The 16,240-nt window shown below is 38.3% G+C and overlaps 1 pseudogene; it reads left to right on the forward strand.

Moving 5' to 3' along the window:
- LOC128696568 (zinc finger protein 84-like) overlaps positions 1-15,789 on the forward strand; it is a 312,038-nt pseudogene extending 296,249 nt beyond the window's left edge.
- The last annotated feature ends 451 nt before the right edge of the window (positions 15,790-16,240 follow it).

Raw genomic sequence — 16,240 nt, forward strand, 5'->3', positions numbered from 1 at the left:
AAATAGAGCGAAATCCCAACGTCAAAGACTTGGGAGTGATCACGTCGGAGGATCTCACCTTCAAGGACCATAACATTGTATCAATCGCATCTGCTAGAAAAATGACAGGGTGGATAATGAAAACCTTCAAAACTAGGGATGCCAAGCCCATGATGACACTTTTCAGGTTGCTTGTTCTATCTAGGCTGGAATATTGCTGCACACTAGCAGCACCTTTCAAGGCAGGTGAAATTGCTGACCTAGAAAATGTACAGAGAACCTTCATGGCGCACATAACGGAGATAAAAACACCTCAATTACTGGGAGCCCTTGAAGTTCCTGAACTTGTACTCCCTGGAATGCAGGCGGGAGAGGAGGATGAGCAGGAGCATTGTCCATTACCAGGAGGCACTTGAGTGACAGTTTATTTTCCAGGTGGTATTCACACTGGGGCCAAACACTTCATTAAACCAGTCTAGGAAAATATCCCTTGTGACCCATGCCTTACTGTTAGCCTTCCACATCACACACAAATTACTCTCGGTGACACTATTTCTTGAACTTTCTGGGATTTTCAGAGTGATACACCAGTAAAGGCTTCACTTTAAAATCCCCACTAGCATTACTACAAAACATGAGAGTAAGCCTATCCTTCATAGGCTTGTGTCCTGGGAGTGCCGTTTCCTCCTGCGTGATGTAGGTCCTCTTTGGCATTTTTTTTCCAAAAGAGGCCTGTTTCGTCACAATTAAACACTTGTTGGGGTTTGAATTCTCCAGTGTCTACGCACTCCTTAAACTCCTGTACAAACTTCTCAGCTGCAATTTTGTTAGAACTGGCAGCCTCACCATGCCTTATCACACTGTGAATGCCACTACGCTTCTTAATCTCTCAAACCAACCTTTGCCGGCCTTAAAATCACAAGCATCACCACTTGTTGCAGGCATTTTCTTTACGAGATTGTCATGCAACTGCCTTGCCTTTTCACATATTATCGACTGCGTAACACTATCTCCTGCTAACTGTTTTTCGGTAATCCACACCAACAATAACCTCTCCACTTCTTCGAGGATTTGTGATCTCCTTTTTGTCAGCATATCCACCCCTTTTGCAACAACAGCACACTGTATTTCCTTTCTTTTCGCCACGATCGAAGTGATGGTTGAATTGGGTTTGCCATACTTCTTGGCAAGCTCTGTAACACGCACTCCACTCTCATATTTTTCAATGATTTCCTTCTTGAATTCGATCGTGTTCCTCACTTTCTTTACCAAAGGGGTTGCACTAGCTTTCCTTGGGCCCATGGTGACTTACTAAGCAGTTGCAGTCACAAAAAACAATGGATTATTGCGTATGAACCCGCGGGTTGATGGTCACATGTTGGTAAACAATGGCACACTGAGCGTGAATGTCATGGGAGACTGGCTTGGTGTGTGCGGTGATGGGCGGACGGGGACCGGACAGTCACCGAATTACGAGTCTAATCACGAAACTCAAGGCCAAATTTTGCCAAAAAAACTTGCCGAAAGTCGAATTTCATGAAAGTCGATGCTGCCGAAACTCAAGGGTCCACTGTATATACGTTCACTACCCCAGTGCCCTGAATATTTTGAAAAATAAAAAAATCATTTTTTTTATTGAAAAAAAAGAGCACATTTTTCTAAGTGTTATAAGATAAAAAAAATTATTCGGTAATTACCGAGATATGAGGCCGCAGAGTTGGCACATGGGGATCACCTGATGTCAACATGGAGAGCTGCTGCTTGCAAAAGTGGTGCCGGTATACCTTTTTTTCTATTTTTCATATTTTATATAATTTTCATGTTCTGATTATTACAATTTGTAGTCGTTCTTGTCATTTCATAACCAATCTTGTTCTGACACTAGTATTAGGTACTGAAATTGTACTCACATTGTCACAAAAACATTGACAGGTGGACATTTACACCTGCCTTGGTCATTTACTATTGTCTTGGAATATATACAAAGTATTTATATGTCCCAATAATGTTTTGGATATTTTTTTTTTTTATTATCACACTGGCCGATTCCCACCAAGGCAGGGTGGCCCGAAAAAGAAAAACTTTCACCATCATTCACTCCATCACTGTCTTGCCAGAAGGGTGCTTTACACTACAGTTTTTAATAATAATAATAATGATATAATAATAATGAGGAGGAGGAGGAGGAGGAGGAGAAGGAGGAGGAGGAGAAGGAGGAGGAGGAGAAGGAGAAGGAGGAGAAGAAAAATACGTAATAAAATAATAAATTCCCTTGAAGTATGAAAAACAAAGTCCACCCCTGACATTGACATGATAAGATGAGATAACATCTGATAAGAGCTGACATTTGATGAGCATACAGGAATGTGGGGGAGGGTGCAGCAGATAAGAAAAGATTAGAGGTGATGTTTGATGAGCATCGAGCTCCTTTGTTTTTGCTGGTACACAAACATATTTGTCTCCTTGTCTGTCTTTCAAGCTCCCTGTCTATCCATCTAGCTCTCTGTCTCAGAGAAAGCACTTTGTCTGGATTTTTCGGGTTATCCTAGGTAATTTACACTATGTATATGTGTATTTATGTGTATCTGTGAGACAGAGATAGACAGACAGATAGAAAGAGATAGACAGAGACAGATAGACAGAGATAGGGATAGACAGAGACAGATGGACAGAGACATAAACAGATAGAGACAAAGACAGACAGAGATAGAGACAGACAAATGGAGATAGAGCCAGGCCACCAGCAGCCGGCCAGCCACACAGCTGGCCACCATGCAGCTGGCCAGCCAGCTAGCCAGCCAATCAGTCAGCCAGTCTTCCAGCTAGGCAGCCAGCCAGCCAGTCAGCCTGCCAACCAGCCAGCCTGGCAGCCAGCCAGAATTGTTTCTCTTGACTTAGGACATAGATTATGAAACATTCTGAAAGGGTGTTGCACAAATATTGCACATGGGTTATTATTGAGGTTTTTTTTATATTTCCTCGACCACATGTGGCCACATCCACCTCAAAGCCACTAAACTCAAGATCAAAATCACTGTCCCCTTAAAATGGGAGTGTTAATACTACATTACATCAGTGAATCCCAGGTGTTTGCTGCGCTGTTTGCTCTAGCTGGCGCTCATTTGAACTGGTGCTCCCACAAGGTACTAAGTGGTCCCAGATTTTTTTAATACCATGCACACTGAGTATTAGGACCCATTATATGCTGACAAGGCATCTTAGTCCAATCGTGCCAAATTTGAAGGAAGGAAAAATAAAATGTATATATACGTTTGGGGCACTAACAGTAAAAATGTATATATACGTTTGGACCGTTTATGGGTTAAAGACCTAACAACTCCCTCCACTGCATTGGCCAGTGCTGCCACCCCAAACCTAGATAAGTGAACCCCATCCCTGGCATACATGTCATTTCTGCCATAGAAGAGGTCCCAGTTGTCTATGAATGTTACTGCATTTTCCATAGTGTTTGTCCAGCCAGCAACTGACACCAATTGCCCTGGACAACCATTCATTTCCAACTCCTCTCCTAGGCAAAATGCCACATATCACAGGGTTCCTACCCTTCTACCAAATTATCTCTATTGTTGTCCTATACCTGCTAATCAGGTCTTCACTCCTACGTCTGCCAACATCATTGCAGACAGATAATAGGATTACTCTCATTACCTTTTATGATGGCAGATAATAGGAATACTCCCATTACCTTTTATGATGTCGTCCAGACTACTAACAATATCCCCCATCCCCAGGAAAACATACCCTCTACTTCCTCTTCCTGTCCCTAAGACAAAATGCCCTATCCATAAATTTCACTTGATTGTCCCCAACTAAAACAATGTTCTTACCTTCACTGGTGGAGTTCGTAGTGACGTTTTCGATGGTCTTCATTGGTGTTTCAAGGGATGTTGACTCACCCTCCTCTGCCAATGATTCCTTGGTACTCATTGCGACATTTCCAGTTGACAACACACATTCGTCTGGTAACACCGAAAATGGGTTGAAAGTCTCCACAGCAGTCTTCTGGCTCTTCGTTGTTTCTGCCACTCCAACAGCCTTCTTGATTTTCAGCTTTGTTCCATGTTGGCAGGCCACTGACCAGGTTCCTCTCTTGACCTGAGGACTCACAACATGAGGATTACTTTGAATCCTCTTGTTTTCCTCCGTCAGTCACCATATCTCAAGCTTAGCAACCCTAAGCTCCTCTTTTAGCTGTTGGTAGAGTTGCTCAAGAAAGGACATCTTGTGCAAATTCACGAAGAACACGCTGGACAGATCTTCACAGAGTTAAGTACAGGTCACCACTGACAGAGCTAAGTACAGGCCACCACTGAGCTAAGTACAGGTCACCACTCAGAACCTCAAAACCTTACTTATATACCCTTCGTCTATACACTTTGATCATGTCTCTCCTCATTCTTTGTCTTACAAGAGAATGTAGCTTAACCCTTTCAGGGTTTCGGCTGTACTAGTATGGCTTACGCGCCAGGGTTTTTGACGTACTAGTACACCTGAATTCTAGCGCCCTCAAATCTAGTGAGAGAAAGCTGGTAGGCCTATATATGAAAGAATGGGTCTATGTGGTCAGTGTGCGCAGTATAAAAAAATCCTGCAGCACACAATACGTAATGAGAAAAAAAAAACTTTGACCGTGTTTTTGGATTAAAACAGTGACTTTGCATTGTATTTTCGTATGGTATTTATTGCTGTATTCTAGTTTTCCTGGTCTCATTATTTATTTTTTTTATTATCACACCGGCCGATTCCCACCAAGGCAGGGTGGCCCGAAAAAGAAAAACTTTCACCATCATTCACTCCATCACTGTCTTGCCAGAAGGGTGCTTTACACTACAGTTTTTAAACTGCAACATTAACACCCCTCCTTCAGAGTGCAGGCACTGTACTTCCCATCTCCAGGACTCAAGTCCGGCCTGCCGGTTTCCCTGAATCCCTTCATAAATGTTACTTTGCTCACACTCCAACAGCACGTCAAGTATTAAAAACCATTTGTCTCCATTCACTCCTATCAAACACGCTCACGCATGCCTGCTGGAAGTCCAAGCCCCTCGCACACAAAACCTCCTTTACCCCCTCCCTCCAACCCTTCCTAGGCCGACCCCTACCCCGCCTTCCTTCCACTACAGACTGATACACTCTTGAAGTCATTCTGTTTCGCTCCATTCTCTCTACATGTCCGAACCACCTCAACAACCCTTCCTCAGCCCTCTGGACAACAGTTTTGGTAATCCCGCACCTCCTCCTAACTTCCAAACTACGAATTCTCTGCATTATATTCACACCACACATTGCCCTCAGACATGACATCTCCACTGCCTCCAGCCTTCTCCTCGCTGCAACATTCATCACCCACGCTTCACACCCATATAAGAGCGTTGGTAAAACTATACTCTCATACATTCCCCTCTTTGCCTCCAAGGACAAAGTTCTTTGTCTCCACAGACTCCTAAGTGCACCACTCACTCTTTTTCCCTCATCAATTCTATGATTCACCTCATCTTTCATAGACCCATCCGCTGACACGTCCACTCCCAAATATCTGAATACGTTCACCTCCTCCATACTCTCTCCCTCCAATCTGATATTCAATCTTTCATCACCTAATCTTTTTGTTATCCTCATAACCTTACTCTTTCCTGTATTCACCTTTAATTTTCTTCTTTTGCACACCCTACCAAATTCATCCACCAATCTCTGCAACTTCTCTTCAGAATCTCCCAAGAGCACAGTGTCTCATTATATAGAATGGAAAACATATTACAGAAATTGAGATGATTTTGACTGGTTTTACAATGAAAAGTACCTTGAAATTGAGCTCAAAGTAGCAGAAATGTTCGATTTTTACCAAAGTTCAAAAGTAAACAAATCATGCCAAGCGTCCAATACACATCAACTGGTGAGTAATATTCTTTCACAAGTGTGCTGATATTATTTATACCATTTCTACACTAATGCAGTAGTCTGCATAACAGTAGATCTATTTTTTGTAAGAATAAAAATTCAAAGTGGAAAGCCAAAGAAATAAAAGAGGGGCCTGGGGATGTGACTAACGAACAGAGAACTTGTTATTTTAGTCCCAGGAATGTCTTTCGTGTTGATTTGGACCCTATTTGGAAATTGGCATCTTTTTAAATTTGTGTGAAATTGGCAAAATTGCTAAATTCTGATCACTTAATTGGATAGTTGAAATCAGTAAATGGGTGGTTTCTTGTACTCATTCAATAGAAAAAACGGAGTTCTAGTGAAATAGTTATGATTTTTGTTGACTAGTACACTGGAATTGGCCGAAAATAGGGCTAAAATTGGGCAAAATTGCCGATGAGTAAACATTGTTTAGACCGCTAACTTTGCAAGAGGATAATTCCGTAAGTTTTCCATCAAATTTCATACTTTTGGTGTCATTATGATTGGGAAAAGATTCTCTATCTTTTCATAAGAAAAATAATTTTTTTTTTAATTTGGCGACCCTGAGAACAAGTCTCGGAGAGGGCCTGGGGACCTCGAAAGGGTTAAGAGTCCTCAATGGTTCTTCATATGGAAGATTTCTAATGCTATCCATTAATTTTGTCATTCTATGCTGGATGTTTTCTAAGGAATTTATGTCCATTTTGTAATGTGGAGACCAGAACTGAGCTGTGTAATCTAGGTGAGGCCTTACTAATGATATATAAAACTGTAAAATAACTGCTGGAGTTCTGTTGCTTGCACTTCTAGATATAAATTCCAGTAATCTGTTTCCTTTATTACGTACGCTGAGGTACTGCTGTCTTGGTTTAAGGTTGCTGCTTACCATAGCCCCCAAGTCCTTTTCACAATCTATATGCTAAGTTCTACATTATGTAACTGATAAGTACTAGGGTTATGGACACTCCTGAGCTTCAGAACCTTGCATTTATCTACATTGAACTGCATCTGCCAAACCATACCCCGGCCGGGATTGAACCCGCGGTCAGAGAGTCTCAGAACTCCAGACCGTCGCGTTAGCCACTAGACCAGCTAGCCACAATAAGATTCGTCCAACTAGGTATACAGTGGACCCCCGGTTAACGAACTTTTTTCATTCCAGTAGTATGTTCAGGTGCCAGTACTGACCGAATTTTTTCCCATAAGGAATATTGTGAAGTAGATTAGTCCATTTCAGACCCCCAAACATACACGTACAAACGCACTTACATAAATACACTTACATAATTGGTCGCATTTGGAGGTGATCGTTAAGCGGGGGTCCACTGTATTTCTTCACTAGAGAAAGGTTAGCACAGGCACCACTGTGACCACAAATGCAAGTTTTTACAGACGAATCTCCAGCTAGCGTGGCCATGACGAACTCTAGCTCACGTCCCCTCACTGCCGTCAACATGACTCACGAAATCGTAACGACACGATTGCAAGCAAACCATACCCTGGCCGGGATTGAACCCGCGGTCAGAGAGTCTTAAAACTCCAGACCATCGCGTTAGCCACTTGACCAGCTAGCCACAATAAGATTCATCCAACTAGGTATATTTCTACACCATAGGAAGGTTAGCACAAGCACCACTGTTCAATCCCGGCAGGGGTATGGTTTGTTTGCAGTCGTATCATTACGATTTCGTGAGTCATGTTGACGGCAGTGAGGGGACTTGAGCTAGAGTTCGTCACGGCCACGCTAGCTGGAGATTCGTCTGTAAAAACTTGCATTTGTGGTCACAGTGGTGCCTGTGCTAACCTTCCTATGGTGTAGAAATATACCTAGTTGGACGAATCTTATTGTGGCTAGCTGGTCTAGTGGCTAACGTGACGGTCTGGAGTTTTGAGACTCTCTGACCACGGGTTCAATCCCGGCCGGGGTATGGTTTGTTTGCAATCGTGTCATTATGATTTCGTGAGTTATGCATCTGCCACTTTTCTGACCAGTAATTGATTTTGTCTAAATCCTCCTGAAGTTACGTGACATCTATGTTTGAATCAATTATCCAACTTATCTTTGTGCCATCGGCGAATTTGCTCATAGCACTAGTAATTCCCTCATGAAGGTCATTGATATATGTTATAAACAACAACGGGCCCAAGACGGGCCCAAGACTGATCCCTGTGGAATGCCACTTGTTACAGATCCCCACTCAGATTTAACCCCATTCAAGCATACTCTCTGCTTCCTATTGGTGAGCCATGACTCGATTCATAACAGCACTTTATCCCCAATGCCATGAGCTGGCACTTTCTTTAACAGTCTCTGGTGTGGTACTCTTTCAAAAGCCTTACTAAAATATGAATACTAAAGAATATCAAATTCTTTATCATGATCAACAGCCTCAAAAGCTTTACTGAAGAAGGATTATAAATTAGTTAGACAAGAATGACCTCTTGTGAATCCATGCTGAGTATCATTAATCAAGCTATGCTTATCAAGATGGCTTCTTATAATCTCAGCTATAATTGACTCTAGTAATTTGCCTACAATTGAGGTCAGGCTTATTGGGTGGTAATTTGATGGTAACAACTTGTCCCCTGCTTTAAAAATAGGATTTACATTAGCCATCTTCCACATATAAGACACTACACCTGTATGAAGAGAAATATTAAAAATATTAGTCAATGGTTCACAAAGTTCCATTTTACACTCATTAAGAACCCTTGAAAAAAGTTCATCAGGGCCCGGGGATTTATTTTGCATTAATCGGTCTGTTTGATAACCCTTTTGCTAGTGACTAAGATATTACATAATTTATCATCTTCAAGCCCACTATAAAAATTAATTACTGGGATATTGTTAGTGTCTTCCTGAGTGAAAACCGAGATAAAATCATTATTAAGAATAGAACACATTTCATACTCCTTGTCATTAACCCGTAAATGGTCCAAGCAGATCTACGTTCACATGTGTAGTGCTACAAAAGTAGATCTACGTTTTTTTACATATTTTCAAATATAAAAAAAAAAAAAAGATCAAAGTTTTTTTACACATTTTCAAATGTAAAAAAAAAACAAAGATTAGATCTACTTTTTTTACATACTTTAAAATGTTGAAAAAAATGTATATATACGTTTGGACCGTTTATGGGTTAAGATGCCCAGAGTTATTTTTGAGGGGAACTATCTTATCTCTAACTTTTGTTCTATAAATCTGGAAAAAAACTTTTTGGGTTAGTTTTCGAATCCCTAGCAACTTTAATTTCATAGTCCCATTTAGCTTTTCTTATCCTCTTTTTAATGTCTCTCTTAATGTCAATATACTGATTTGTAAGATGACTTTCACCTCTTTTGATGCGCCTATAAATTTCTTTTTTCTGTCCTAAAAGATATTTGAGCCTATTTTTCATCCATTTTGGGTCATTTCTTTTCGATGGGATAAATGTCCTTTGGGCAGCATGTATTGTGTTAAGAAAGCTGTCATACTGATAGCACTCTTTGTTACCCCAGTCCCCAGATGACAAGTGTTCTCTAAGCCCATTTAATCTGCTAAGTGAAAATCTGGAACCATTACCGAATTATCCCTACTATCATACTTCCATTCAGTGCTAAAGGTAATTGATTTGTGATTGCATGTGCCGAGTTCCTCTGTAATTTCTAAATTATTAACAAGGGTTTCCTTGAAATTAAGACACATGTGCAACATCTGGGTATCTTTATTGTAGACGTTTCGCCATCCAGTGGCTTTATCAATACAAATTCTAGGACATAACTTGAAGACAGTAGAACTATGTACAGAAGATGAGGTAATCAGTCCCTCAACCTAGGAGTAGGTGCGAAGAGCACCATAGTCATGGAGATTCTGAAGCAGAAGAAAGGAGCCTGGCGCTTATATAGTAACGTCAGGTGTGGCAGACGAGGGCATAGACGAGGGCAGCAAACACCTGCACCTCACCACTGTGAGTGTCTGTGGTGAACCTAGGCATATGTTTATGATTAGAATGCACTGTGCCACACACTTCCGTCATGTTAACTCGCAAGAAATTACTGAGAAAGAGGCTTGTGTGTCAGTTATCAGTATATAATGTATGCCCCTTACCAAGATATGGTGCCTTTGTTGTTCTTGCTATGTCACCTGAGATACCCAAAATCATCCTGGTATCTTTCAATGTTTTACTTTCTGTTTATACTGTTTTGTCCAATACCAGGCCACTGTCACAGTCACAGAGTACAAACAGTTTTATACCAAAGTGTTTCCTCTTGCTAGGTATATACTGCTTGAACAACAATCTATCTGTCTTTTAAACAAAATCAAAGACTGGTCAGTTACAATATTTTTGAATGGATAAAAGTACATGTTGCACTTATGTTTCAGATGCATAAAAACATTTCTAATCTTGTATAACCTCTCATTTCTGTTGTGCCTTGTTGTGTCAGAGAAGTGCAACATACATAACAGTAAGATAAATCTGTTCGCTGGGATGATTTCACTGAAGTCTGGGGTAGAAATTAGCCAATCTATGATTTTATATTATGCTTTTAGACATTAGGCAAAAATATTATTGCTGCAAAAAACAAATATATTTCATCCTCAGTTGTCTCTTTCCACCGGTGTAGTCTTGACTGTGATGATATGATTCTATTTGCCATGGTGTGCCCAGAATACTTTCCCTGGCAATATTTTCGATCAAGGTCTGGTCAAATAATAGTTCAAAGAATTCCAGTTCATTTGCAGTGTTTCCAAGGGAACAAGCTGGCAGGATTCCATGTTGAGTGTCATCAAACTGATGGGGATTGGGAAAAAAATTGGGATTGTGCTGCCAATCCCAGATGCAGTTTGCCGGTGGATACTGCACACCATAAGCTGGTTGTGGTTGTAGTTTTGGTTGTGATGTGGGGGTGGATGATGCTCCGCTTTATCCTGGATCTGATGAGTCAGCCGTGTGGGTCCCAACCTGGGTTGTTGTGTCATGCTGCATAACTGTGGCATCACCACCACCTCTATCACCACTATCACCACCATTACCACCACCTACTGATGCCTGTGGTCTATCCATACACAATTTGTGATTAATCTTGAAGATCTTTACAGATAAATATTTAACCCTTTTGGGGGTTGCCAGGTCCTCTCAGAGACTTGTTCTCACGGTCGCCAAAATTGCAAAATAAAAATAAATTTTTTTTTCTTATGAAAAGATAGAGAATCTTTTCCCGATCATAATGACACCAAAAGTATGAAGTTTGATGAAAAACTTAGGGAATTATGCTCTCGTGAAGTTAGCGGTCTCGACAATGTTTACGCATTGGCGATTTTGCCCAATTTGAGCCCAATTTTCGGCCAATTCCGGTGTACTAGTCGACAAAAATCATAACTATTTCTCTAGAACTCCATTTTTTCTATTGAATGAGCACAAGAAACCACCCATTTACCGATTTCAACTATCCAGTAAGTGGTCGGAATTTAGCAATTTTGCTAATTTCACACAAATTTAAAAAGATGCCAATTTCCGAATAGGGTCCAGAATTAACAAGAAAGACATTCCTGGCACTAAAATAACAAGTTCTCTGTTTGTTAGTCACATCCCCAGGCCCCTCTTTTATTTCTTTGGCTTTCAACTTTGAATTTTTATTCTTACAAAAAATAGAAGCTTTACTGTTATGCAGACTACTGAATTAGTGTAGAAATGATATAAATAATATCAGCGCACTTGTGAAAGAATATTATACTCACCAGTTGATGTGTATCTCAATTTCTGTAATATGTCTTCCATTCTATAAAATGAGACCAAGAAAACTAGAATGCAACGATAAATACCATACGAAAATACAGTGCAAAATCGCTGTATTAATCTAAAAACACGGTCAAAGTTTTTTTTTTCTCATTACGCAGTGTGCTGCAGGATTTTTTTTTGTACTGCGCACACTGACCACATAGATCCATTCTTTCATATGAAGGCCTACCAGCTTTCTCTCACTAGATTTGACTGTGCTAGAATTTATGCGTACTAGTACGTCAAAAACCCTGTGTCGTAAGCTGTACTAGTACGTCCGAAACCCCAAAAGGGTTAAAAGGGACAATTTTATTTAGTGAAACATGTGACAATAGATCAAAAATTATTTTAGTTCAGTATATTGTGTTTGTAATTGTGGAATATTGTAATATACTGACTCATGATTCTTTTGCAGAAATATTTTGTGGAAGACTACCAGGTTGTGTCTTGCCAGACACTATATCTTCAGTACTTCAAGAAGCACCAGTGTAAGTGTCTTGAACAACAACTGATATTGCAGAAGTATTTTGTGGAAGACTACCAGGTTGTGTCTTGCCAGACACTATATCTTCAGTACTTCAAGAAAGGCAACATCTGTTATTCTTATGAATTTTTAACTAGCTAAGTATTACTAATTAAACAATTTTGCTTTTCATTTTGGAAATTCTATCTAAAAATGCATGGCAGTTAATTCTTTGAGGGTCCATTTTGTAGTTCTACAGGTTTTAAGCCAGGGTCCAAGCTGTAGTATTACGTCATGAGCTCAGCTCACTCAGGTAAACTGTGAGCAGTAAATTTGGGCCTAAATATGAGAGAATGCATCAACATGGTAAGTGTGCACCATATAAAACAAATCCTGCAGCACAAAGTAGATAATGAGAGAAAAAAAAAACTATTTTTGGATTAAAATAGCAAATTTTCAGTGTATTTTCATATGGTTTTTATGGCAGTATTCACTGTCTCTTGGTTTCATGTGACAGAATTGAATATGTATTACAGAAATGATTTTGTTAGGTTTTAGTACTGAAAAGAGCCTGAAATCAAGCTCAGAGTATCAAAAATATTCTATTTTTGCTGATGTTAGAGGGTAAATAAATTGCATCACGCGTCCAATACATGTCAGATGGTGGGTCAGTTGTGCATTCCTGAATGCACTGATATTATTTATACAATTATTACAATATTGCATAACAGTAATTTTTTTTTTTTTTTTTTTTGTGTGAGCAAAAATTATCTTTGAATGAAAAATCAAAATGAAATTCATCTGTAATGCCTGGAAATGTAACTAATAAATAGTGAAAATGTTAGTTTAGTGCCAGGAATGCCTGCATTGTTTTTTCTGGACCCTGTTTTGAAATTACAATATTTTGAACTCTGTGTGAAATTGGCCAAATTACCAATTTCTGATCACCTTATTGGGTAGTTGAAATAGTTGATTTGGGCAATTTCTTGTGCTTAATAGATGAAATGGAACACATACTAGCAAAATAAATAAGAATTTGGTCTAATGGATAAATGTAACTGGCCAAAAACAAGACTCAAAGTTGGCAAAATTGCCAATGTGTAAATATTGCTTACACAGGAAAATTCATGGGAGCATAACTTCATAAATTCTTGATCAAATTTAATAAGAAAAAATTATATATTTTTTTTTTTTTAGAATCTTGGACTTTGTGGGGAACTTTCAAATTGGGTATCTGAACCCTCAAAGGGTTAATGAAAAAAAAAAAAAAAAGTTAGTAATTCCATAATTAAACATTTTCAGAAAAATTTGTTTAAACACAAGAGCAAATAATAATAAAAATGTTGAATATATCTGCAGTGTTCTAATATGTTTATTAATATTTTAACACAAAACAAAAATTATGATAGTGTTTTGACACACAATATAAACTTTATTAACACTCATAAGTAGGAAAAGTCTTGCCTAAATAAATCTTAACATGGGATTTTTTCATAAGGAAAACCATGTGTTCAGTGTCTAAAATAATTAAAAAAAAATCATGAAATAGACATTTGAGTGCACAAGGAAGATTAACTATACCACAGTTGTATGACTAAAATATTTCAAATGAAATCCCTTCATTTAAAAAATTTGGAAAAACATAAAGAACATAAACCATATCAATGTTCAGAGTACCTGAAATATTTTAGTGGAAAAAAAAATCTTGTGACACATATGAGAGTACATACAGGAGACAAACCTTATCAATGTTCAGAGTGTCTGAAATGTTTTAGTAATAAAAGAAATCTTGTGACACATATGAGAGTACATACAGGAGAGAAACCATTTCAATGTTCAGAGTGTCTGAAACGTTTTAGTCAAAAAAACAGTCTTGTGACACATATGAGAGTACATACAGGAGAGAAACCTTATCAATGTTCAGAGTGTCTGAAATGTTTTAGTCAAAAAGGTAGTCTTGTGACACATATGAGAGTACATACAGGAGAGAAACCATATCAGTGTTCAGAGTGTCTGAAATATTTTAGTAAAAAAAAAAGTCTTGTGATACATGTGAGAGTACATACAGGAGAGAAACCATATAAATGTTCAGAGTGTCTGAAATGTTTTAGTAATAAAAACAGTCTTGTGACACATATGAGAGTACATACAGGAGAGCAACCATATAAATGTTCAGAGTGTCTGAAATGTCTTAGTAATAAAAGCAGTCTTGTGACACATATGAGAATACATACAGGAGAGAAACCATTTCAATGTTCAGAGTGTCTGAAATGTTATAAGAAAAAAAACAGTCTTTTGACACATATGAGAGTACATACAGGAGAGAAACCATATCAGTGCTCAGAGTGTCTGAAATGTTTTACTGAAAAAAGCAGTCTTGTGATACATATGAGAGTACATACTGGAGATAAACCATATCAATGTTCAGAATGTCTGAAATGTTATAGTCAAAAAAACAGTCTTGTGTCACATATGAGAGTACATACTGGAGATAAACCGTATCAATGTTCAGTGTGTCTGAAATGTTTTAGTATAAAAGGCAATCTTGTGATACATATGAGAGTACATACAGGAGAGAAACTATATCAGTGCTCAGAGTGTCTGAAATATTTTACTGAAAAAAGCAATCTTTTGACACATACGAGAGTACATACTGGAGATAAACCATATCAATGTTCAAACTGTCTGAAATGTTATAGTCACAAAAACAGTCTTGTGGCACATATGAGAGTACATACAGAAGAGAAACCATATCAGTGTTCAGTGTCTGAAATGTTTTATTGAAAAAAGCAAACTTGTGAGACGTATGAGAGTACATACAGGACTCGACCCCTGCAACCACAACTAGGTGAGTACAAGAGATGAACCATATCAATGTGCTGAGTGTCTCAGATGTTTTAGTGTAAAAGGTCATCTTGTGAGACATTCACAAGTACATTCAGGAGATAAAACATGTTAGTGTTAATTTTTCATGAATATTTTAGTTATAAACTCACAAGAATATATGAAAGGGATATACCATAGCAGTGTTGAGATTGCCTTTTTGAAGTCATTTGGCATCATTATAATATCAGAAAAGTTCAAGTTTACAAAATTCTGTTATATAAAAAATTCATTTAGGTCTTCAACTCTCAGTCATACTGGGTCATACTGGGACTTAAATAGCTCACTCATTTCCTTGCTGTCATCTGTGTAGGACCCATCTTGTTTAAGTAGGTGTTCAATACTGGATGTTGTTCTCAACATTGATTTGGCATAACAAAAGAAATATTTTGGGTTTCTTTCAATTTTATTTATGGCTTTTACTTCTTCCCTCATATCTTGACTCCTGTAAGATTCCTTTAGCTTAAATTCAATGTTTGCTATATCTCTGTCCAGTGTCTCTACACGTATTATAGATATGTTGGTCTCTTTTAACTGCTCTGTTATTCTTTGCCTTTGCCTGCAAATGGAGCACCTTTTTATAGTTTACATCTCCTTTTCCTTAAAGGAAATATAAAATGTAATATTTGTAAATGTTATGCTAAGAATATTATGAATTATAAATAGTGTTCTTGCAGACATTTGTGTTCATTTTTTATCAAATATTTATATAGGATTTTTTGCAAAAGTTTCAAGCATTTTCTTATTGTCACTTCTTTTTTCAAATATTTTTGATAGATTTAATTTTTAGCATTTACTGATCTATGTAGAATCTTAACATCTACAGATGAGGATATTTTTCCTATTATTTCAGTGTTAATTAAATTTTCAATCAATTTACTTGAGTTTCATTCATCCTATACAGTGGAACCTCAAAAATCGAAGTGCTCCCAACACGACCAATTATGTAAATGTATTTTTGTAAGTGCTTTTATAAGTGTATTTTTGAGGGTCTGAAATGGACTAATCTAATTTACATTATTCCTGATGGGAATAAATTCATTCGGTAAAGACACTCAAACAGCCTTCTGGAATGAAGAAAGTTCGATATTTGAGGTTCCACTGTACCTTTTAGTGGTTTCCAAATAAATCATGTGAGAATTATATTAAAAGATCTTAAAAATCGCCTGGGGATGTCCCAATCCCTCTCCGGTCTCCTGGGGAGTGGCTTGGGTATCTTTCAGGCGACGGGTGT

Source organism: Cherax quadricarinatus, chromosome 47 (assembly GCF_038502225.1).
Source record: "Cherax quadricarinatus isolate ZL_2023a chromosome 47, ASM3850222v1, whole genome shotgun sequence".
Taxonomy (NCBI): Eukaryota; Metazoa; Arthropoda; class Malacostraca; order Decapoda; family Parastacidae; genus Cherax; species Cherax quadricarinatus.